This window comes from Liolophura sinensis, chromosome 7 (genome assembly GCF_032854445.1).
Source record: "Liolophura sinensis isolate JHLJ2023 chromosome 7, CUHK_Ljap_v2, whole genome shotgun sequence".
Classification (NCBI taxonomy): Eukaryota; Metazoa; Mollusca; class Polyplacophora; order Chitonida; family Chitonidae; genus Liolophura; species Liolophura sinensis.
Genome location: NC_088301.1, coordinates 21,385,324 through 21,410,578, shown reverse-complemented (window position 1 = coordinate 21,410,578; position 25,255 = coordinate 21,385,324). Strand labels below are relative to the sequence as shown.

Below are 25,255 nucleotides of genomic sequence, written 5' to 3'. Positions count from 1 at the left end.
GTGGATATTTAGTATTGAAAAAAATCAACCTTCTCCAAACTTATGTCTTCATTCTCTGTGAACATATATTGGGCTGCTTCGAGTTATCTAATTTCAAGAGAGTAAAAAGTTATTGCATGACATGATTGTAGATGATGGTTGAATGTGTACTGTGCGTGTGATTGCCCTTAAAGTGCAGAAATATTAAATCCCTTCATAATATAATTGTATTATTATTATTATTTTGTTGTTGCTGTTGTTGCTAAGACCAGCTTCCTGGTACTGTTTAGCAAGGTTAATTGGTTAACTTTCTGTGAATTTTGTATCCATATACATGTATATTACTAGCACTGCACTTAATAGAAAATGCTGCGGGCATCCAGTTGTACTTTTTTATGTCATTCGAAAAAGACAGCCTTTTTCATATGCTTTGTCAAGTTATGATTTCTGGAAAGTGATTTTTATACAAATACATGTATAATGTAGGTGAACAAATGGTTAAATGTATATTTTATATTTCCGCCATGGGCTTTGGTGATTAAGTGTTGTGTCCAGTCTACAGAGAACATAGCCCAAAGCAGATCTTCATGGTTTGGTGAACTTTATTTTTGTGCCTTATTACAAGCTTTAATAATTCCTACCAATAGTATTCCAAATGTGTATCTGTGTAATTATGTCAAGATTTATGGTGAATAAATAAATAAATGAATGAATGAATGAATAAGAGTTAAGATGTGGGTTAATACCTCCATTGATGTAGAATGTGGTTTTCTTAATGTTTTCAAGTAAACTGCATGCACCGATACATGTAGAGTTAGTCTCTGGTGAATCTTTCGCCTGCAGACTTGGCTGAGGAATAGAGGGGTTCTTGTAAATAATAGGCACAACTCCGCCAAGTGCGGTCAGGGTATTGCCGGGTGGTATGGCTGATCAGGTCTTCAGTTTTCTACCCTGGTCTACTTTCCAGTGTTTGTGGCGTTTTCCAAACACACAGCCTTGCCTTAAAAGCCTTTGATGATTCCTACTGAAGATTGTGGGGCGAAGATAAGGCTTGGCCAGACACCCCTAGTTTCGCGGGGCCTGTCTGTATTTGCCCACTTTTGAAGTACTGGAGTCTGACAGCAATCTCCACAGGACAAGACAACACTGGAACATTTCCCTGGCTTTTGTTAGTAAACCATGCACACTGGGGCATCAGCTTGTTGACAGAAAATCACTTGGGCTGGGCAGGCTGTTTTCGTCAGTTATCTCCCTTTATCGCTCTCCTGTCAGGCAAGATGCTGCTGGTTTTTAAAATATTTTACCCAGACATATGTCAAGTAAATGAGTTTTTTTTAATTATTTTACTGGCACACTAAGTTGTGGTAGATAAGTAAGTTTTATATGCATGAAACTTCTGTTGATCCGATCCCTGTTGTTTAGGGAACAAAAATTTCCTTACAAATACAAGAGGAAAAAAAAAGAATCATCATTGTATAGAGAGTTCCATATTAGTATCAGACTTTTTTCAGTGCTTCCCTAGGAAAAGTTTTGGTTAATATTTGGATATTTCATTGCCCATCTTTGTTTAATCTGGTGGATATTGTAAAGTTTTTGGGCCATAAAGTTTTAGCTACAGAATATGTACATGGTCTTATATTTTATACAATGCTGTATGTAGATTGATTTGATAAACTTTTACTTTGGTTCAGTTTTTGTTTATAGCTGGAGGTTATCATTTTATTACTAGAGATCTTCATTTTATGATTCGATGTTTTGTTAAATGTATATGGTACAGATTACATCAGCCTGTATTTGCTAGAAAATTCACTGGCCATCCAATGAAGTTACAAGGTTATGAATAACAAGATGAATGCACTATGGACACATGTTCGTTGTTAGGTTCACTGGCTTGTTATAGTCTTGTATCAACACCCAGTAGAAAGTTTAATGAATTCATAATCAGGCATTCTAAGATTTGCCAATATTAACCGAATTAAAGAGCTCTGTGTCAGCGGGCTTGTGGGCCCGGGTTATAGGTCCCACCTTTATCACTTTGTTTATAAACAAAACATCAGCCTACTTTCTTATTCAGGGACATGCTCGAGATTGCTGTAATCTGTAATAGATACACAGCCCACATTTTCTTTGCTAGATGTGCAAAATGTTTCTAACAAAAGGATTGCAGCTATCAGGAGCAACATTATGTAGAGCTGCTAAATGCAGGATGGGTTTTCATTGGTAGAAAGAGCATTGGTAAATAATTGCAGGTCATGTGGTATTTGGAACTGTTTATTTTAGAAACATGAAAATCTGTTGTGAAAATAGATTGAAGCTGGTTCACCTTAGGTTGGCATGTACAATCAGGGTCAAGTTTCAACCTCATTTGCAGCCTATTTCCTTGTCCTAAAATTACTTAACTTTAGGTAGCAGAAGAGATTATTTGCATCCTACTTCTTCTAAATTTTAGGACCAATATTATTAGTGTTGAAAGCAAAGGATAACATTTCTATCCCAGTTTTTTTTTTGAAAAGCAAGGATATGAATATGTTAAAACAATTAAAAAAAAAAATTTCCATGCCCTGAAAATTCCTCAACTTTGAGTAGCATGAGAGAATATTTGCCCAGCACATTCCGTTTACAACACATGATTTTGGCCTTTACTTTTTGTCCAACTGAGTTATAATTGTTAATGGATTCTTTCAGTGAAAGTTGTGTTTTGTTTTTGATATATACATAGATATGTTTCCATGATGGTTACTTACACAAATTTATATAGGTAGTTGAGGAATATTTTTGGTCTTCTCTAATTTATTTGTCGTACATGTATGATATGTTCCTTACAGAAATATATTTACATATTTCTGAATTTATGAATGTATTTTTCTGTGACTTATTTCTCATATGATGAACTTTAAAGTAATGTGTTCACTGAAATACAGTACTTTACAGTGAAACTTTAGATATTGCTTTATGTTAAAAAATTTAAAAAAAAACAACAACAAAAGAACAGTACATTTGTGAAAACATTTGTAAAAATGTTGTCTACTCTTCTGTTTATTTTCACTTGTCAACAGTGTAAGTATATTTTTTATTTACCAAACTCCTGGGTGAAGAAGGGACCCATTGCGAGCATAATGACTGGAAAAATATTGGGAAATAGTACAGTATTTTTAACCACCCATATTCTCAATATTGACTTAAAGTAACACCTTTTTACCAATCAAATTCTAATTGCTCATGTACTAAACATGTGTTACCATGACAGCCTAGAATGCACAATAAAGGGATGTCAATTTCGTTTTTTCTTTTCTGGGGGTGTGTGTGGGTAGTTAGGAGTGGAAGGGTTTATGATACATTCAAAATATTATGTTGATATGTTATGTTGCTGTTGGGTCAGTAATGGTATGAGAGCGTGGGCATGGATAAAAATGCACATGTTGAAATACATGTAGTCCATGTAGCCTTTTGAAAATATGTAAAAAATGTGTCCCCAGCTGTGGCCTTGTGCAATGGTACCTGTAGTTTATGTATCAGAGGTTAGAGACCCCCTTGATACTCCACTGATGTTCAGGAATTAGATGGCCTCTTACACTTGACATTATTTCTTAATACCTTTTAATCATGCAAGTAGGAACAGAGAGCTGAGGGAACTAGTCAAAGGACCTTGTGCTGAATTTTTCATGCCATCCTTCTGTAGAAGTCAAAAAGCCTTGTGCTAGGCCTGGGGCTGATGACAGCTCTTTGTGTGTTTCACTTGGCACTGTTCCACCAAGGCTTAGCAGGGGGTGGGCCCTCCTAGAGAACTTTTATTTAGTCTTCCACTCCATTATCTGTCTATTCATGCGTTGTACACCAAGAAAAACTGTTCAAGCCTCATGGATTAAAATAAGGCGTGACTTGTTGAAAATCAGATTTTTTTTTTTTATTGTTCACTAATTCAGGAATATTCAGTTGTACACTGTGCTATTGCAAACCCCTGTTCAATTTTAGAAATGGATGTTTTCTCTACTATGATTTCTCCACCGTAATAGACAGTTTAATAATTAAAAGATGTTGTATTTGTTTCGTATCATCAAGGTAGACAGAGAGATTGACACAAGCTGAACTCTTGCTGTATTCTGATTTTAAGACAAACATCCCTAAGTGAATGACAGAATGAAAGGAACCTGTTCATAGTCCATAATAGACTACACACTATTGACCCTTTCAGTGGCTTTAGTTCTTTTTCTCATGGCATGCATTTCAAAGTTCTACCAGTGAGAGGCCAAACTGGACATTCTCCTTTAGCACACAGCGTATTTATCCTCCTGTGTCATTGCCCAAGAATATTTTTCATGCAATCACACATTTTAATGGAATGTGTGAACTTCGCGTGGAATGTGTGGATACTTGTTTATGGTTTGACAAAATACTCTTTAGCGTTTATCATAAGATTTAATTTATGATAATATGGTACTGTATTTTAGTGTATTTGAAAATGTTCAATGGAATTTTTGGAATTTTAACAGTTCACACACACACACAAAAAATCATGTGTCAATCGTTTTAATTCCTCAGCGTATTGTTTAATAACAGTTTTAGCTATCTTTTGATTGTAAGAAAATTAAAAAGAATTTAATCGGATTAGATTGACAAAAAAATTTAAGTTCAGTAAAACTGTATTGATCATTCTGTATAAATGGGTGGCTTTAAAAATTTCCAGGATTTCTCGAAAGAATTTTGTATCCTTTCTTATAACACACTTTCTCTTGTGCCACTCCTTTTCACATAATAAGGAAGGGAACAGGGTATTTTTGTCTCTACACTTTGTATATAACTGGTATTTTTAATTTCCCTTGCCTTGTAAACTTTGAATTAATTATTGTTCTTGTCAACCAGAAGGAGGGAGGAAGAGATTCCCTGTGGTTTAATCTCTTCTTGTGGTGGTAACTCGGCACACAGCTGACTGAAGGGGGATAAATTGGGAACAGAGCCGTTACAAAACCATGTTTTCACAGTTGTCATTTAACTGGCTTCTCTAGCCCCTGTGTCACTGGGTTAGATTGAAAAATAAAATTGCTAGTTTCTCTCGGCCTTGTTTGATAGGCAAAGGATGGTAACATGCAAACAAAACTGAAATTTGGTGTCTAGAACCTCTGGTCTAAACCTCTACTTCCTCACGTAGATCGCTTATTTGCTTGTGCGCGCTGAAACCCCAGGACAAAAGGCTGAATCCAGCAGGGCAGCGCTGTATAATAGGCTGTGTGAATGACATGAGGAGTGGAAATAGGATGGCCTGGCGTGCTGTTCTCAGTCCAAACCACCGCTCCCTCCCATTTTCTACATGACAGGCGTGGAGCCAATGCACTGCCGTCAAGTCTGCCACATTAATATTAATGCTGGCCAGTTAATAAGCGTTCTGTCTAGTTTGGACACCTAAAGGATTGATCAAACATTGATGGTGGAGATTAGTCGGATTTCAATCTGCTCGTCTGACTGTCCTATAAGTTGCCTGTTCATCGTGTTTGATGCTAGATATATGTAGTATTCAGGGAAATATATATATATATAAATATATATATATATGTGTGCAAGCCGTTCACCGGCCGCATCAGGGTAGCCCTTTACACAGGCGTACGCTTGCTACCCTTCGGGACGCTGAGTGGATTACAACAACCACAACAGCCGATAGTTCAACGACAACACTTCCGATAACGGCTATTGACCTTGCCCATGAATGTTCGGCCTGTTCTGATCGTGGCCTGACTGAAGCTTGAGAAAAACTGCTGGCATTGAAGAGGCTGCACGGCCCTAAAGGCCCAGGTAAGCCTTTTATTAGAGAGCTATGAGATAATAGCCTGGAACATGTAACCTGGGGCTGTTTGTCACCATCTCCATTGACACGGCTCTATTCTACGAGGGAAATCACTGTGATAGCAGATGCTCCGGCTTTACGAAATTAATCGTGTAACTGTCACGCTGCCTCGAGCCAATCCAAATCATAGTCAGGACGAAGCCTCTTCTCTCCTCCGTTTGGCAATGTAGAAAAAGCTACCAGAAACCTGATAGTTTAAACACATTTATTTCTTTACCTCTTCGTGCACCAATGTCTGCAGGTTTTGTAAGCGCTCAGGCATTTCCAGGGAGTTTCTGTCTTCATTTACGTGTTGGCAAAATAACAGGATCTTGCCATTGAGGATGGCATTAGCTGTAAATGTAGATAAGTATTTTTCAAGCGATATGAATATTATGTTGGTAGAACACTGACAGATTTATTGAACTGTGGATCCATACGTGTAAGAATTTCAGTTACCAGTTATCTTCTATGATGTAAATTTAGGGTACTGTGAGGCTGATTGATGTTTCCTGCAGATGCAAATGTTCAATATATAAAGCTATATGAAGTCACATAAGTCATGATCCTTTACATGTACTTGCACATTTAAACTGTGCATCTTGTATATGGTAAGCTGGTGTCTATCAGACATATGGAATGTGATGTTAACATCAGGTGAAGTGAAAACAAATGTATAAAACAAAGTTGGACCATAATTGTATGAAATTTTTCCTGTGCAAATTACTCTCATCAAATTAGTTTTTAAAATAGTTGGCAGGTACTAGTACACCAAGCGTTGACACTTTAGTCCAAGGCTTTTATGTCACGTCAGCAGTTTAACGTATGCATGTATCGTAGGATGTATAATATTTTATCATGTTATCTTATGTTTGGTTTCAAAATGGTGCACTGTGCATATTACTGTATATAGATCTTACTTCAGCTCGGTGTACCTGCCTGATGGCGTGTGTTACAGGGGGACGGGAGGGCTGGGTGGAGAATAATCCAGGAGCGTACAAAGAATTGTCAGTCACCTGTTACCTGTAGGGCAAGCTTGTATACAAGGAACAGTGGCTGCTCTGGCAAATGGGGATAAAGGCCACTTGAATCCTGCCTAAGCGATACTTGCCAGTCCCGATTAAACGGCTAATTCATAGAGTGGAGCGGGCGTGTTTCTTTACCTTGCCTCCATGGCCGCCAGACCCTAGGCAAACCTTCTGAACTGGCAGGCTTTGTCGGTGCATTATACCCAGGTATGAATGAAGAGTTAACAGTGTGACAAAGCTAAGTGTCAATATAATCCTGTCCACAGTACATAGAGAGTTGTAGTACACAGAGAATCAACACCCAACCTTACAAGATACACGAGCAGAACCACACTCGGTTAGCCTGGGACCCTCATACACTGTAATATATGGGGTTTGTTTAAGCTTTTAGAGTTGTATTATCAAAAGGGGAAGATGTGTTTTGTTGGGGCTTCTCTTTTGCTGGCTTGTCATAACTAGCAGGGTTTTTTCATGGTTCGCTGTGCCTATAAACCTCGTAAATCTCCTAGTAGGTGAACAATGAGAATGGAATCATGGATCATGAATCATTTTCATTTGTCCATGCGAGAATTAATCATTTATGGCACAGGACCATGTCTGCTGTATCACATTTTGCCAGATATGATTTGTTCTGGTACACTGAAACCCTTCTTTTACATGACTGCATGACCTGTTGGACTAGCGTGAAGGAAGAAAAATCCCCCTGTCTCACCTTATGTGATGAAATTCTTGAAAACCAACAATGAAAAAGATTACCAAGCTTGTTTATCGTGTGAGGAATCACGCTTTTTTATATATGGATGTCAAAATTAAAAAAAAAAAATTCAGAGGACTTATAAAACCGTTAGCTGTAAAATTCTTTCGTACATCAAAAAACATCAATGAAGTAAGCAATCAGTATTTTGGAAACAAAACTAAGAACGATCATTTTTTCTTAAAAATTATGCTTCGAACAATTTATTCTGTACATGTTCTGTTTCTCCCTCCTCTGGCATAATTTTCAAGGAGTAAATTCTGTTGGCCTGCCAATAAGTTTTTGTAGCTTTGTTTTGGTTTTTTCAAAGGTTTTCAGTGAAATTCTAGTCTGATTTGAATTGAAATGGTTATAAATCCATATGTTCCCCAATTTTGTTTTTGAAGCTAGCAAAATTCTTGATATACTACATTTTTTTGTTGTAAATGAGGTTGGGTGACCAAGTACTGTCACGTACTTATTATTCACTGGAATTTATTTTCGTGGATTAATGCCAAAAATATGTTTGCGGGAATTAATTTTTGCATATATAATCAAGGGAATAATGGAAAAAAATCTAAAAACTGTTTAATTTTGGTTGTTATAATATGTCTGACATTGCTCAAGCACGTTAAACAGGGATTATCAAGGGTGGCTTTAATCCTCCTTTGTTTCCTGCCGTGTCGCTAATACCCATAATCTGAATCAGAGAGTAAAACAATGGCAGATGGATTATGACTATGTAAGAAGATTACTTTTGTAACCTATCGTGAGCAGTATTCAAAGAGTTGTCACTTGTTTTCGCATCCTTGATGAGTAGACCTACTTTGAATCAACTGACAAAGTGATCTGTCACTTTTTGAGCAGTTCAGTGCAAAACATATGAATTTAACCATTGTCGGCGCCAGTCATTCATTTCTTATCAATCAGCATGATTATATTTGGATTGTTTTCATCCTCTGTAGCCGATTACAAACCGGTAACATTGCCATAGCGGTCAAATGGCCAGTGCGTCGTTGTACACAGTTCACAATTTGTTAGAAACTCACTGAGTGGTCCACAGGAGAGACACAGCCAATGGGATAGCGTGTGTCAAAGCGTTATTCATTGGAAGCCAGCATGTGTTGGTATCAAGTTTTCATTAATTTTACTGGCATAACCATTGATCAAACTGAAGACGAATCAACTCTCACTTGTTTCATATCCACCAAACCTTACCATCAGAGTTTGTATATATTTAAGGCCTAATTTCCTTCCCTACTGTTAAAATTTAGCTGGCCCGCCAGGCTTTTTTATGGCAACTCCTGTCAGTCCAGTTTCACTTTATTAGTACTACCACCTGTAGTATATGATTCAATATTGGAATATTTTTTTTGCTGGAATTATTTTTTGCAGCAAATAATTGACCACGAAATCCGCAAAAATTAGTTCCACATGAAAATTAAGTATTTTACAGTATGTGGATCATAACAGGGGAATCTACTTTGTGCAGTGTTGTGATTATAACAGTGTAAATCATTGGATGGCTCGAATTTACGTCACAACATTACTGTTTAAAGATAATTTATGTAAAATAGTATAGCATAGTTTGGAATTTTTTATTATCTAGATTTGGCAGCCTTTAAAACTAACTGAAATTAAAGGTGCAGGTGTATGCATAACTCCATTATACCTGCACTGTGTTCAAGATTTGATCTTTCTCGCAAGTTGTCTGATTTCCTGTCTTGTCATATCTATACCTGTTGTTATGGGGTAGGAATCTGATTAAGTAGACTATGAAGCTGGTCTGCGTTAAGTGAAATCAGATAACTGTGGGTATTCAGACCTTAGACTCTGCCTGCGTCTTAGAGTAGATGTGACCATGCATACTAACCACTGATTATTGAATTTCTCTGTATTTTGGGTCAGCTTGTATTATTAGTCACACCAGAATTTTCATATGGTTATAATGTACAGATTTACCTGTAATTTTGTCTTTGCACCAGGTGTGTTGTTTTTGATGAGTTACCAGACATCTTGGTTCTCACAATAATGAACACATTGGCGTTTGTGAGCTGTGTATGGGAACATCTTTTGAGAAGTATTCACAAATATGTCATGGTATGAAGCCTGCCTTGACAGGTATATAAATGTTGTTAATTTGTGTGAACTTGTATGGCATTGTCACAGGAGGTGGGAAAAGTAGGAGAAGTCTTTACAGCTCAAGGACACAAATTACATTTTCTTTTGTGTATGGGTGAGACGCTTTGAAACCTTGTATCATGAGAGACATGATCATTTAACTCCAGACTGATCTATATGGAAAGAAAAATATTTATGAATTGAAAACAGTAATAGTTGTTGAAAATGTGGAAAATATGTTCACATAGGCTATTGGATTTAGTTTGATACATGTTAACAACCATTTGGCTGCAAATGAACATGAACATTTCCTCTGTTAGATGTAGTTTAACAATATCCAACCATATAAAAGAATTAAGATTTGATATTTATTTGTAACACGGCAAGGTTTATTTTGTTTGTGTGTTTTGTAATTGAACTTAATTTATTTGAACATTTAGTCTGTTCATGTTATACAGGTGTATATTTCAAGATTTTTTTCAAGTCTCTCAGTCAATGATTTCTTATGTTTGGCATTAAAATTGAATTCAGATTTTCTCATTTTAATTAGCCAGTACTATATTATTTTCTATTTTTGGCATAAAATTTGCGATGACCACATTTTAAGAAGATTTACCAACATTTACTGTTATGGTTGGCTATTTATTTGTTTGAAATGCAGAATTCACAGTCAAATTATGAAAAGAACGGTACTGCAGGTACTTTTTTTTTTTTTTTTGTTGATAATTTTTTTGTCTGTACTTTTTGTCTGTATTAAAGAAAACCTAACAGATGTGGTCAGGACTGTTTAGGATATGACATTGCTCACTACTTTGTCAGGTAAAGTACCTTTAGCTCAAGTGAAGTACCTGACAATGTCTGCTCAGACCACTCTGTTTTAGCAATGAACAGGAATTATTTTGTGTCGATATTCACCTAACCATTGTCAACCATTTGCTTGGACGCTTGCCAGCAAAGTCCCTTATTCTGATGGGATATCCTCAGTAATGAAGCCTGCATTTCTGTCAGCAGAACACCTCTAGCCACCCGCAGCTTATTAATTGCTCCAGGTAGTGATGCTGCAGCAAGTGGTACCTGGGGGCACATTTTAATTTGGTTTGAATCAAACTCGTTAAGATGCAACTCCTGCCTGTCACTTGCGCTTGACTGTGATCAGAACATTTCCTGGTGGTCGTAATTCTCTAGCGGAAGTTTAGGCGTGTGTCCTTTTTTTCTCAGCAATTATTGTCTTGCTAACGAAGAGTTACCTGTGAACCATGTTTGAAGCAGACCTTCATTTATAAGCCTTGTAGAACCTGTAATAGGAGCTGGCACTCATTCATCTATCTTGGGGAACGGCCGTCCTCTTCACCCCTTAGAGGTGAGAATGGTTCCGCGAACACTCGCCCTCCCATGATCTAACAAAGGAAATACTGTTTTGACAGAAATCAGAGGGATAAAAAATTTTAAAAACTGCTTTATCAATGTATCTGCCTTATGTGCAGTGAATGATTCATCTTTTTGTATTGCTGTATTTGAAAAAGGTCTCCCATTTTCTGCCACAAATCTGGTCAGATTGATGTTACATGTAGCAAGATGAGGAGTTTCAGCTGACACTATTGTTTAGTTTTTTTATGGAGCTTTCTCAGTGTGAAAGTCAAACCTTTTAATCTCAGCTTCAGTGAGCTTAACCCATAGCAGTGGTCTTTTTCATTTGTTTTCATCAATTGACAGAAAACAAGTGATGTTTAATATAAATGATTTTTAATTGTTGAATTAAGTGTAATGATGATGCGATAATCTCAGGATAAAAGATTGCAACACCCTAAATCATCATGGTACTAGAATTAGAAGCATTTTATATACCCTTAATTTCTATTTTTGAAATATAATAATTGCACAAATCTTGTACATCCTAAAAGCAATGTTAAATGATAAGGATCAAGATAGTTGGAACTACTTTCTTGTACATTGTGAAAGAAATGCATTGAATTACAGCCACTATTGTTAGTTTGTGAGGAAAACATGAAAACAAAAGTTTTCAGTCTTTTTCCAATTTTATCTGGTGCGATGTCATGCAAGAGCACTTGACGTCGACCATCACTGATGTATAGTCACAAATGACTTTCTCTCAAACGCGCATGATGTCATCCTAACATAACTCAGCATCACATCTGCCACATCATATCGTCACATAAGAAATATTATCAGGAAAATTTTACAGAAACTGCTGAGAATTTTGTTTTTGAGCATTTTTCACATATAGGGGTTAAATAGTGTTATTCATTGTATCTTTTTTTTGGCTAGCTATATTTCAAAGGGTATCCATCATATCAGTTTAATATTTCCACCTGGCCTCTTTTGTGACTGAAGTAGTACTTTACGTTTGGTTTTTTGTACATGTGTCTTCAAAATACAGAGTAGGTTCCTTGGTGACACTTAAGTTCAGTTTGAAGCGCTAACAGACAAATGCCTTGTGCAACTTGTTGATTTCAGGCAGATAAAACAAAACAAGAAATAACTTCAGTTGTTGTAATATGGAATAATTCATTACATAGATGTGCTAATATTTTTGTAATGTGACCAGAATTGAGTTGAGAAGGAACATCCTGGCACAGTCATTGATTCCTCAGCGGGACTCTGGGGTTTAGCTCAACCCACATTACTTCAGCTCACGATACTATTGGCATTTTGCTCGCCGAGAGAAACCAGTGTTTGCTGTGCTGTCAAGAAGGAAGACCTCCATTGAGTGCTGGCATCGATCTATTGGAATCGCATTGATTAAGAGGGCACTATTTACCCGTTGCCATGGTAACCTGTAAGAGGTAGTGTTTGGAAGTCAGATGAAGGGAAATGAAGCAGCTGATGGTTAGTAATAACACATAGGACACAAGAGATAATCCCTCAATGTCTTTACCTTACTGGAGATTAGCGCTAATGTTCCCATTGATCCGGATGAAGTGAATGCCGACTTTAATGCCTGCATGTCTGCTATGTCAACAGCCCTAAGGCAAGTGCTCTTCAGTGATTTGGTACCTTTCTGTTTCCTGTCACTCTCTCAGAATCCAGTGCTCATTTGACATTTAGGCTTTTGACAAGCCCTGTCTGGGATTTTATACTATTTATATGTTGCAAAGGGTCTTGTAGCAATATACTGAAATTCCTGCATTTGCATATACGTGTCTTGCCTTGTAGCATTTCTTAGATCCTGATTTCAACCAATGCCATAAGTTATTGCTGCAAAGACTGGTGTGTGAAGGTTCAACATGAGTAAAATTGTCATGTAAGTAAACTGGAACACAGTGTTCCGAATCTCTGGCTCTCTGCTTCATAACTCATGTGTCTAATTGCAGTTTTCCAACATCATTGAAAACTGTTGACTGCTTCTCTTTGCATGTATGTTTGTTAATTTCACATTATAAATACTTTCTCACTGGATAGTTTGGTATTTGATGGTTTGTGATGAATGTTGTTTTTGGAATTGGCCATGCGATTATTGACCTGGAACGTCCATCTTTGCTTGATGGCTGGTATACTAATGTCTATACTGATGCCTAGATTGAGCTGGCCCAAATTTTCCAGTGTCTTCTGATAGTGGATTAGTGCATTACTCTTCAGTATACATGTATCTCATTTTGCATTTTATTTTAACATTTTTGGCATCCCTGAATTGAATTTGGTACAAGTTTCTTGTACTTTTGCCAGTTACAAGGCAACTACATACATGTATTCATACAACAGTTATTAACTTGCATGTAGACCATCCAGACATTGATGTGATGACACAAGATTTTCACGAAGTCAGCAATGGGTCAGGAAAGCTAGGAGGTCACTGACATCTTTCCCATGGACACTTTCCCAATGTTGTCTGTGTTGCCTGTACTTAATAATGCTTCCATTAGCCTGGAGTTGCAGCATACTGTTGGCACAATGGTAAGGAAGAATAAAAAGCATTCTATTTATGTTATCTCTTATAGTTATTGATGTGGATGTAAATGATCTGAAATTATATTTAGGATATTATTTGGCTGAATACATCCAAACCTTGCAATCTTGAATGTGATGAGTGTAAATGTAAGGCCTGCGCATATATAGGAGGGATGGGGGTGGGGAGGAGGGGGTGTGGGGTTAGAGCCATAGTGTTGTAAATGGTTGTAAACAGCCAGTGATGAGCTCCAATAAGCACACCCCCAAGTGCTGTACAGGATGGGTAAACATTTAGACAAGGTGTTTTCCCTCATACCCTTAGATTTGTTGCTATGGTTACAAATACAGCAGTGTTATGCTGGTGTAAATCACTGGGCTGTCATATGGTAGAGAACAAGTCATTCACAGATTCCATCAGAGAGGCTTTACCCTGCCAGCCTATTGGGACTTGTACATGTATCTCCAGGGCTAAGGAGGCTGTAGAGTAAGGGTCTCTTAGCATGTAGGGGTCAGAGCTTAGAGGGAGAGGCCAAGATAACAAACCTGACAGCTAACTCACCACAGCAGGTGGAACACTATTGCAGGGCCTCTGCAGAGATCAGTTCGTTAGAAATTATTTCATTTAGTTTTTCCGCCTGTAGCAGTTATGGTTAACCACATGTAATGCTTGTAAGTCTTTGATGGCTGGGTGTTTTCCTTACATGCCCCCCTGTCTAGCCCCTCCTGTCTCAAGGCAGAAACAATAGTTGAAAGTACATTGCCAGTAAGATGTAGAGTGTGGGTTAGGATGTGCTGATGTAGGTGGGACGCAGGCCATCTTAGTAAGACAGAGTTTGGGATCCTGGAACATCATCAGTTGTTGGATTTGTGGGTGTCACAGTCCTAAGACACTCAGTTGAATACAAGAGAAGACAAGTTTCTTGACTGTGGTACCTCTGGTCGTCGTTTTTGCTGCTGCTGTTGTTGTTGTTGTATGAAGACAACCCCCTATTCTTCACATTCGTGTCCAGATCCAGGCTTCCAAATGGCTATGGTATTCCTGTCCAGTCCCCCAAGTCCCAGTATGTTACCATGGATGAGGTCACCCTGCGCTTCACCAGACCTGGACTTTGGGGTAAAAGGAAAACTATTTGTATTTGATCTCTTATTTGGGGATGTTTTAATATTTATTGTAAAATTTAGTTAGGCTTGTCCTACACTGATAAAGGAAGACCAATGGAAATAAACAGTATTTTCACTGGTTTTGATTTATATATGTAAGAAGACGGTTGCAGTTTAATTTGAAACTTGGTGGGAGAAAGTAGAGTGGTGGGAAGGGGTGGGAGGCCATATGAAGAAAGTCTGGGTAATCAACTCATAGCTTTGCCTACAGATTTATGCTGACTATAAACTGTGATGTTTCCAACTCTTAGAAAGAGTGATTCTGATGTTAACTGCCCCCTTCACTGCCTAGTGTGATAGGGCCTTGTTTGTATATTGTTCCAAGGGATAGAACTAAGAACAACCAGGAAGCTGGGATTAGTGGCCCCACATGTCACAGGCCAATTGTCAAACATGTTAATTTCCCTCACATATGGCAGTAATTTGCTCTGTCTTCCTGGGATGTTTTGCTCCGGGTTCCTTTTTTTTCCTTGTTACATGTACCTCTTTGAATGTTTAAAATGGAAGGATGTGAGTGAAAACAGAAATGTATGCTAGAACATTTCTTTAATATTAAGGTGTAGAATTCATAGTTCCAGAACACGAGAATCCTTGCAAGGAGTGAGAGGTGATAAATAACGTGGAGCTAAATGGGTGAAATGCTGATTTTTGCATATTCCAAGAGTTTAAAGTACTACTGCACACTGGACCTATCGTATTTGAAAGTTAGATACATCCTGATTACTTTTCCAGAAAGAATTTTTTTTTACCTAAAAGCTATTCTTTTCTTTTGTTATGCTAAAATCTTCTTCAGTGCGTGTCTCACCTGAGTTAAATTCGCTTTGGTTTCACCTCCAATACTCAGTCACATGACCTAAGGGTGTGCTGATGATTGGCCCAGAGCAGCTATGACATCACTGCAAAACTATGAACTGGTGATGTCATCAAGTGCTCAAGCTCTGTGGTATTTTAGATATGTGACAATACTTTCTCATTATACTGCTGAGTTGGTACGATTCTGTGTTCATGGTTGTGTTCATGATACTGACATTGAATAGTCTTGATCAGTGGTGATAGTGAAGGATAAATATACTTGGACCATGTTTCTTTTATCTTTAGAGCACCATTTTGTATCACTGTCAAATGGGAACACATGTGCACAGTGACATGTTGTTGAGCTGAATTTTTCTTTTAGCTCTGAATCTAATGCATGCTCTGATTTTTAAACTCGCATGTTTGAATGTCTTCATAGTCATACGGTCAAAAGTAAGCATTGATGAACAATTGTGGATGGGTGGTAGAAGCTTTTATTCCAGCTCTTTGAATATGTGAACATTCTCAAAACGGCACATGCTTATAGATGATTTGCAATGGTGTGTGTTTATGGAAAATGAACATCACTTTTCAGTTGTAAATGTATGTTAAAAAAATGTTCAACGAATACAATCAGATAAAATTTCGATATACTCATTGCTTGATTACTCAGTTATAAGATATAATAGAACAGAATGTAAATTATGGTAGAAAACAATTATTAGGGTTGTGTTGTTAGCTTAATTAACTCTTTGAATGAGGTTTTCCAGTTAACATAGGCATCATTGCTTATTACCTATGAGTAACATCCTCTATTGTAGCTCCCATATGAAGCAGTATTTCCTTATTCTTTTCTAATGCTATATTTTATGGTAGAATATGTTTGAAATTGAATCTTGGACACATGTATCTCAACCCTGTATGTAATAACTGATAAGGTGGTGGTATTGGGCTGAGGGGGAATGGGTGAGCAGTGGCTACAGTCTGGGTACAAGACATGATGTAGATTAGCTGTATCACCATGTGTGTTTATGGAGTTAGTAAGATTGCTCCTTTGTTCCCAAAGTACATGTAATTTGCTGAAGACAAGAATACCATCTGTGACTTGGGATATAAATCATGTGCTGATAGAGACAGCTTGTAGGCCAGGAAAATTCAGGTTTTGGGTTTTGTGACTGCTGCACAGCTTTTCTATACTACCTAGTGGATGTTGTGTGGGGGTGTTTTCCTATTGTTCGGGTACATTTGTTAACAAGAATAATTCATGTACATAATTGTAAATCTGTTTTTTGGAAGGCACACTTCCTTTGTGACCTGAGGAAGCTTGAAAACATTGGGTGGGGATGGGGGTCTATTCTGAAAGAGTTTGAACTTTACAGTTTAAACTTAGTAAATTTCCATAAATATTTTTTATTGTAACAGATTTTAGGTGTACAGTTTTGTCTCCTGTGACAAGAAAAATGAAAATGGATAGGTTTAAATCTCAGTGTTTTTTTTTATTGTACCAGACTTAAGGTGTACAGTTTTGTCTTCTTGGGTAAGAAAAATGAAAATGTATGGGTGTGAATCTGGTTTTATCAAGCATCTATGTTCTATATAGGATCAGTGATGTACTGACCTGTAACTTTTAAATATAAGAATGTAACAATCAACACCCATGTGTTACATGCACATGGAATAGAGTGGTTATACCATATGAAGTAAACAGTTCAGAAAAATATTGCGTGACAATCTTTGAAGTTAGGTTGACTCTGTCTAGTGTGTTGGCTTGTACTTGCCGTGCCATATCCGTTGATATGCCTGATCAGATATTTCATTACTATGACCTAAGTGTTTGTAGTGCTGTGTGAAGGTTTTATCCAGGATTTGCTATCCTGCAGACACGACAAAGAACAGGATATGCAGTTGTTATTCACTTGTGAATTTATATTTAGAATTTAGACAAGGGCTGTGTTCCACCATGTGATTTCAACACAAAGCTCATGTTCGCTGAAATGGCGTGATATCACTTGTGCCTACAATAATGGAGTGTAAATGTTTGAGATTTCCAAATATTGCTGGTGGAATTAGTCCAAATTTATGCAGACTTTGTAGTATCGTACATAAATTCATAAGTTTTAACATTTTAATGAAAGAGTTGATTTTTTGGGGAGGAATTTGAATTTGTTGAAAGACTTCAGAAATGTTGTTATCCAGTCTGTACAAGATTTGTGATTACGTGTGTGTCGGTATGTGTGTGCGTGTCAGTTGAAGTTTACATAAGTAAATCTTGTGTTTTATGTTTCAATTTATAAGAGAAATTGCACAAGATGGATTGTAGATATCTGAAGAGAACTTATGGAAACTGTTTTTATGTTTGATGTCAGGATTTTTGTTTATTAGGAAGTGTGTATTTCTGTAATATGACTTACAATCTGAACGCTCTCTCTGTGCCATTAAAAGCTATATGGCGGAGGAAAGTTTGATGTTTCTGATAATTTGTGGTTTTATCTAAAAACACATGAGTGAGGCATAAACAGGATGTATGGGAAAGTCGTTAAGTTGAACTAATTAGGAAGAAGAGGCATTGTTCAAGATGTGTATGGATTATCACTGACTGGGACAGCATTGAAATCCTTGAGGTTAAGAAGTTAGGATCATTAAGTATGGCAATAGGCTATGTAATATACATGTGTCAGAGTGATTGACAGGCACAGCTGGCGGAGAACCATGAAATAGACAAACCCAACAATGGTACAGGACATTAAGGTTATATGGGTCAGTACCCAGGATCTTGTGGAGAATACACATTGGTGCTTTAAGACAACAGGAACACTCTTCTCTCCCCCCTCCCCCTTCCCACCCTCCCACCACCACGAAACACACACACACACACACTGTCTGCACATGGAATCTGCGTGTTAAAATGTATGACGATTACATTTAGAATGACACTGAACCATCCCATGAATTTGTTGGTGGATGACTGCAGGCAATCAGGATTCATCGACACATAAAACTAACCACCTTAATTGTATGAATGTGGAAAACTCTGAACTATTATGTTACACAATAATCAATCAATCCTTCAGTTAATCATGGTTTTGTTAAAACAACTTTTATGTAATGACTTCATCGTTAATCTCATGTTCATTGTTAAATTAAGATAAAGTCTCATTAATCGAGTACTTGTATGTAAATGACTTCTCCACTAAGCTATCGTACAGTTTCATATTAATAATATCCGAAAGGCATAATTGTCATTTAAATTTTTATAATGTCTAAAAGCCTGTGTGATTTAAACTTTAACATTTGACGAGGAAATGTGATTCATAGTTAGATTTTGGAGGAGGTTTACAGTGTAATGAACAGAAGTAATTGATATGCATTTGTGAAATCATCAGTTTCGATCATATTTTGTAAGAATCTCGGAAGCCAGAGACCACGTGATCTCCTTAGTAACAAATGGCGTGGATGAAGAAAACGGTCCTCACAGTGTCATTGCATAGGGAAATGCTTTTTTTGAATCGCTGTCAGCAATCTTGTATTCGTTGGATCTGTATAGTTTTCAGCTTTGTGGATAGTTTGAGTATTTCTTCAGAGCTTTCAGGATGTTATTTTGTACAGCTAGGCCTTACTGGTCTCTAGGGAAGTGGTAAAAAGTGACCTTTTCCCCAGTGTTACAACATTGGGCGGCCATTTTGTTTTCGATATGAAAGGGTGATCACATGACCTCCAACTTTCGACCCGCCTTACAGATTGTTCTGAAATGTAAATTTTATATTTCCTTTTTTTCTTCTTGTCTTCTGCAGGTGAAGCGGTTGTGTCCAGAAAATGAAGGCATAGAGAATTCTCCCAGCCAGAGCAGGTATGTGGGATGAAATTGATGTTCGTTATCATTCATGCTTTGATGTGTTACACACCCAGTGCATCAGCAAAGGCTGGTTGCCAGATTGTGCAAGTTGAACACACACACACAAAAGGGATCATATATGGCCAGATCTTTTGTTTAGATGCAGATATATGCACTCTTTATTGTTAGGGGGAACTGTAAAAATGCATTGCTCTCTGAATGACTATATAGGTTGCTAAAATATGAGAGATGTACCTCTTTTGTCCAGTATTAAGAGCTTTTTGCTTTTGTTATGCTTCAGGGGACATGTCCACAAAGCCATTTTTGACATAAGTCAAAATTGAGCACCTGTTCATTATGCTTAGGTTTTTGTACTCTCTGGCCAGTTTCCTCCCACTATAATGCTGGTCGTCATCGTATAGGTGAAATATGGCGTAAAATACCAATCACGTAAATAAATAGGATTTGAAATTTTTTGTCTTGAGATAATATTGATGAGTTGAACAAAGTTTTACTTTCTGAAGCCCAAAAATAAGCTTTGAGATTGTATTTGAATTTTTGGCCTAGCTCAGAAATACATGTAACTTTGGGACTCAGTTCCAGATTTTAATAGAACAACCCTCTAATATTTGTATGATGAAAAATTCTGTAATTAAGTACATTTTTCTGAAAATAGAAAAGTGTTTAATATGAGTCAGGTAAAGTAATGATTTGATAAATTTTGCCTCTTAAATCTTAAGTTCAAAACCAAGGGCCAGTCTTCTTTGAGCCCTCTTAACCTTGTTAAAATGTAGTGCTATCTTCCATCTGGCAGTCCTTTAGAAGTGACTTGACCCTGCCTCTGGCCACTGATAGCAGACCAATAAGGTACCCATGTCCAAAGCTGATGTCCAGCTGGTCAACCATTAGATCTCTCAGCTGTAATTGTTATGGTCAATTTGTCCTGTCCAGTTGTGTGGTCAATGTACTTAACAGCTTTCTGTGGTGCCATCACTATGGTAAACCTGATGGTTAAACCCATTAAGACCCAATGAAGAGCTTGCCTCTATAGGCCCCCTCCCCATCCACACACACACACTTGAGATGGCACAAGACCCACTGATGCCTCCACTGGTTTACCAAGCACACCTAAAGATGATAGTCTGGTTTTTATGGCCTATTGATAGAGGGGTCTGGTTTAATTCCTGTTAACCAGCTGATCTGATTTCTCCATACAAACTGGAGGGTGTCCTTGCCTGAAGGGCTGTATTGTCAGGTCACCTCATGAATTTCACATGCGATTATCACCTTAAGTCTTGGAGTAGGGCAGCTAACCTCAGGCTAGAGAAGGTTAATCTTCCCAGGACAAAATCCAAAAACCTTTTCATTATTTCCAATTTGTGTGATTTGAATATATTCTAGCAGAATTACATGTGAAAAGCTTTTACATATGTACTTTTTATATTTCATCTTTACTGAAGTTGTACAACCATACAAAAGTTTTGTGGACCAGAAATTTGTGTTTATGAAAATTTAGTATTTCCTCTCAATCAACATGTGTAGATTAGAATCATTAAAAAAAATACTCCCCATAAAACAAACCACTGATGAAACACCAATCAAATCAGTGGATGAAAACCTGTCTTACATCCTTGTTTCACAGAACCATTTCTTCATTGAGTTTAAAAGACTACTAACTGTTTGACTTAGCTTTAATGGGATTTTCCGTCAACATGAGGTTTGTCAGAAATCTGGAAGGGGTTACTTGTAAAAGTCAGCTGAAACCAGTATAGGTCCGTGATATTCTAAATATATGATTGAGATGGATTTTCTTTGTTACAACAACCACTGAACACTCCTGATATAAAAGTTATCTTTAGTAGATATTTCTACATGGTATTTATAGAGAAGTCTAGCCTTTTTTCACAACAACTTGGTCTGAATTCAATGTGAAAAAATAAAAACAGAAATAGAACAGAAAAATGATATACAAGTAACATGTAGTTCGTACATGGTTAAAAGATCAGTCTTAATCCCCCTGAAGAATTTTAATCCACATTAAGCTTTTTTTTTTGAGAAAACAAAAAAGTTTTCAAAAAGAAAAAAAGTGAGGAATGAATGGACAATGACTCATTTGTCTGGTCACATGGCCGTAGTCTTTATCCCACCTCTGCTCCCAACAGAGTTCTTTGCTTTGAGCAAGTAATTAGTTTGATGTGGAAACACCCGAGAAACTAGGTGTCTTTATTGTGGCAGAGCAGGGGTTAGGTCTAGGCGTGACCATACCTGCAGTTTGACAGGCCAGCGGCGGTGAGGCTCATGAGGCTGGGGGCACAGGTGAACTGAGCAGAGGGTGGGGGACAAAGAGGCCCTGTGGAGAGCTTGTCAGTCAGCTTTGTCCCTGCCCCTATACACATAGCTGTGGATTGTGCCTGGTGGGGCGAATGTGATTAGATTGCCAGTAGGGGTCCACTAACCCCCTAGAGTCTGAACAGATGGGAGGGTGAGGCACACACAAGGTTCACACCCAGGCACAGGCTGGTCAGCTTCCCAGAGGCTGCCTGTGTCACACCAACTGTTCAGGCCTTAGCACCAGGTATCCAGCCCCATTTTCACAGGGAGAAGACTCAGAGTTACCCATAGGCCATATGTCTGCCTGCTTTGTGCATGATCTTCCGTACTACCTCAAGAAAGCAAACCAGTGATTCTTACCTACATGTTACAAAGATGTGCCAAATTCCAGCAGGTGTTGTCAGCTAGGAGATGCCAGTTTGCCTGTGGTTCTACAGATCCGCTTGACCCAGGAAGAAGACAATCTGTGATCAGTGAAAACAACAGTGGTGCTGCTCCTTTCTCCCACCCCTTCACCCCCACCGATTATTAGGGAAATATGAAGTACAGGTGATTCCTCATTGGTCAGGAACAGGATCAGTGGCAGGGTGCTTGTAACACCTTTATTTTGGTTTATGGGCTCCTGTGCATTTGATATGAATATGTAGCTCTGACCAGTTCAGATTGCAGCTGCTAGGAAGATTCACACCTTGACAGGTAATTATTTATTTTGTAATTAGCCTTAATGAAAACCTCATAAGGATGTATTCACTCCAGAATGACCTCTCTTTCAACATATGTTTGCTTTTCAACTTTATTCGCTGTGGTCAAATTTGTTTATTTTAGTAAAGATAATAAGGATTATTTGTTGTAAAGACTTTAATGCCTGTCAGCGACATGGTATATCAAGAATGCCCTGTCTGCATTGTAGGGTAGGGAAGGCTATATTTCTAGGGAAATAAATTACATGCAATTGGCCAACAATTTTCGTGGAATTCAAGTGCGGGTTACTCTGAATTTGTGGGAAGATTTTTAATTTTGCATCACACTTGATGTCCAGGAAGTAGGAAGAGGAAATTGTTTTAGTAGCATTGGGTAATTTTTTATTTCCGAAAATTCTATTTTGCCAAAGCTGTTATTTCCTGATTGGCTTATGTAGCAATCCATGTACCATTCAGAGTGATTTCATACACACATGTGCATGTAGTTGACAGAAATTAATGGAAGTTTAATGGGAATAGATTTTATTTAAATCACACATACTGCTGTGTGTTATATTTTTTTTCACTCTTGCATTTTTTCTTAAACTAAGATGTATCTGTAACTTCTTACTCTGAACATATTCAACATACACTTGCTGGGTCAAAGGAGGCAGCTTTTGTTTTCGTTGTATTCTGTATTATAACATCTGAAGTTCAGGTGTGTCATTGAAATACTGATGAGACATATTGAGGGTTATATTTTTAAGCATCACATGAACATTGGGAATAACACCCTGAGAGAGGTAAATGTACAATATGTGTGTGAATTGCTGTGATTTTACTGGTTATGCTGTAGTCTTTTGTATAGGCTTTCTTCTGCATGGAACTACAGGACTACAAATGCGTAATGTATTTCAAAATCTGACTCTCTAAAATGTACCACACTTTGTCTGGAAGGTCTGGATATTGAAATTGACTCAACGAAAATTGCGAATAGGAGCATAATTTGTGGACTACAGTATTTCAGAGCACTTTTATGCAAAGATTCTGCAAATTAAACAAACTGATGCTGAACGAAAACAGCTCCATTTTTAATTTATGAGAGATATCCATGCTGTGAATTTTTATAAGAATTATATAGCAATCTGATCAAAATTTATGTATTTATGTAAGCCAATCCTTGCTAAATTTATATATATTGGGTTGTTAACGCGAGTGAATCGTGTTGTTGTCGGGCAGATCTGCTTGGGATCAGGGCCATGATGATATTAGCCAGGGTGAGATACAGACAGACACTGCTACCTATATGGATAGGTGTGCGAAGCTTTTCCTCTAAAGGTCTCATCCATCTTGTCTCCGAGTTTTGATTAAGCAGTAGACACCTGCACAGCTCTTTCCCATATAGCAGCCCTGTCCATGGTTTATGGAGCACCTGTAAAAGTAGAGTAGCAAGTCCGTAGGGTCTGTGTGTACATCATTTCCTTAGTGTTCGCTGTATGATGAATTGTCTTGCCATTTATTCGTGGCCCTCAGGTATCCACTGCAGCTGAGGCCCAGCCTATGCTAGACTTAATGAGATTACTTACTACCATTAGGCTGCAAATCAATCCGACTGGGCCGGCTTCAAACAAAAGCCGGTTGCTGCCCTTGACTTGTTAGTGGACGGCCCAGACAATGAAGGGTGGTTATGTGCCAGTGACAGTACTTGGCAGACCAGATATGATTTCTGTCCTCATTATCTCTCCATCCCCAACACCCTGTAGTAGGAAAGGGCAAAATGTAAAGATCTTGTTAGTGCTGGGTGTCGGAGGGGCTTTTTCCTGGCCAAATTAACCTGGTCAAGTTTTACGTTAGCTTTTGATGGGCATGGTGATTAGACTGTATTCTGCTCACCTCCAATTACCCACCAGTGTGTGATCTAAAATTAGTCACCTGTGCACATCGCAGAGGTCAGACTCCGGGGCTTCTTCTCCCAGGTACACATTGATCATCTATTACCTGTGCGTAGAAATACATAGTCAAAGATCAAATATTTGTCAGAAATGACTGCTAAGTAGCCTCATTTACAGAGTGTAAGGGTAACATGGCTCTGTTTTGGGCTGAACAGCTGGTCCTTATTACCCTTTGTTATTTATTTATGTCCTACTCTCTTATACCTGTATTTTTCTGACCACATTTTTGGGTTGTTTGAACACTTGGATTCCACATTATTACAGATTAATTTTATGTTTTATGTAATTATGTAGTGTCCAATTTTAAGCCAAGCGACATGAGATTGTTGTGACCGTGTTGTTAAATCCCTATAATGTTAGGCTCTGCCTTCTAGATTGCATGCGACTACAGTCCAGTCTCACAGACATGAACATTGCTTAGCTGCATGATGTTCCCTCTGGTAATGTTCATTTTTTTTTTGTGTGTCTCCGTATATCTATTTGATATCATGCAGTAGTATTATATTTGGAACAGTTTTGTCATCCAGGTACATGGTTATTTCATAATTAAGACTGTTAAGACGGTAGAAGATACAGGACTCTGCTTGTTACAAATATTATGGATTTAAGTTTGGATTCCTTTCTGATTTGTATTGCTTCTTTGGATGCACAGAATATGCCCCTCTAAAACGATACCATTGGTGATGTATTGCTTCTGGCTGAGTCGAGAAAACATTGAAATCACATTATGTGTGGATCAGCAAAGTCCATTAGATTGATGGAAGGGAAATTTGTTCTTTCAATTATAGTGAAAAGCCTTTTATAGGCTTTGACTTGTTTTAACTGTTTCCATATGCAGCTGGTCTTTAAATACAAATGGTTGTAGTCATTTGTTGAGAGCTGACCTGTTTTTTTTCTTTCTCAGTGATGCTATCCTGATAGTTCT

The 25,255-nt window shown here is 37.8% G+C and overlaps 1 protein-coding gene across 9 annotated transcripts in view; it reads left to right on the top strand.

Moving 5' to 3' along the window:
- The window catches only part of LOC135471828 (eyes absent homolog 4-like), a 135,498-nt gene that overhangs the window by 68,502 nt on the left and 41,741 nt on the right, over positions 1-25,255 (top strand). For 6 of the 9 annotated variants that reach the window (XM_064751204.1, XM_064751203.1, XM_064751206.1 and 3 more), the window contains one exon: positions 19,327-19,382. The gene's annotated coding sequence lies outside the window, so the exon portion shown is untranslated. Of the gene's footprint in view, positions 1-5,622; positions 5,764-6,841; positions 7,030-14,355; positions 14,697-19,326; positions 19,383-25,255 lie in introns of those variants that run through there. The other 3 variants (XM_064751201.1, XM_064751202.1, XM_064751198.1) reach the window with 3 other exon arrangements.